This window comes from Sinocyclocheilus anshuiensis, unplaced genomic scaffold (assembly GCF_001515605.1).
Source record: "Sinocyclocheilus anshuiensis isolate Anshui unplaced genomic scaffold, SAMN03320099.WGS_v1.1 scaffold2547, whole genome shotgun sequence".
NCBI classification, from domain to species: Eukaryota; Metazoa; Chordata; class Actinopteri; order Cypriniformes; family Cyprinidae; genus Sinocyclocheilus; species Sinocyclocheilus anshuiensis.
Window position 1 is genome coordinate 1 of NW_015558692.1, and position 1,207 is coordinate 1,207.

The following is a 1,207-nucleotide window of genomic DNA, read 5'->3' on the forward strand; positions in this document are numbered from 1 at the left end:
ATCCTCCATATAGATGATTTAGCATTGTATCACCTCACCGATGACAAGTATCAGGCCGAACTCTAAATCTAACCCTTCTTCAAACAGCATTCCTTCGTCCTCGATCCAGAATTGTAAGAAAGGATCAAGGAGGAAGGAACGCAACTTATTGATTTGACTCCTGTTGATACAGCTAGAAGCTATCGCTCGCCTTCCGCCCGCTGGCGCGCCAATCATTCGGTCTTGGTCTGCCGCTGACACAGCGCTTTGTGTTTCTACTATTGTAGGATATGTTGTGACTCTGACACTTGCCTTCCTCCTCCACAAGCGAGTGAACGCAGTCCAAGAGTCTTTCAACAAATATGTTCCGACGTGATAAAACTGACCAAGAACCTGAACCTGAGAACTCAACAAACCTGATTGAGATTACGCCTATACCGCCTCGTCGAACCTCTGACAGTTAGAGTAATCGAAACGACCCAATTCTAGACAATCCTAAACAATGCACCCCTATCTCATCTTCCTAACCCAATTGTCCCAAATTACCTAAGCCTTGCACCAGGATTCAGTTAGTGATGGAGATGTTGTTTGTATCTTGTGTGTGCCTGTTTTCTCTCTCTCTATGCCTCTTGTTCCAGTGCCCGCCGATGTTCGCACCGGGAACATCACCAAGCTAAAGGGGGATATGTAAGGCCTCTGCGAATATCGCACAATTGAACAATTGAATCTCCGCATTCCACCGGAAAAAATAAAGACTCTCCTCCCCAGCTATCTGCGGTCGTAAAGAAGATCAATGATCAACAGGGCACCTAATTGTCTGGACCTGCTTCCGGTCAAGGCCTGGTCCTTATCCATTCCAACAGAACGAAGAACATGGTATCTGAGATGTGTTCCAGCGACAGACTCGCCTGGACCCCATGACCGTCTAATGCATAAATTGCTAAATCCGATAAACAGAAAGCGACAGATTAAGAGCTCTCTGTCCAGAAGAAGAATGGCAGAATGGCAGATCGTGACATGGGCATGACCTCAGGACACCTCCCCTTTTCCCGCTGCATTCCAAAAAAGGGAAAAGGGATTTTACTACTTTCAGAAAAGCGCGCGTTTCTCCTGTCACAGACAAAGGGACACGAAACTTACAACAGACAATTTCAACAGATAATCAGTTATGCGCATAACAGGTCAACCAGATTCACAAATAATATGTTGTATGTCTTATATATATGCT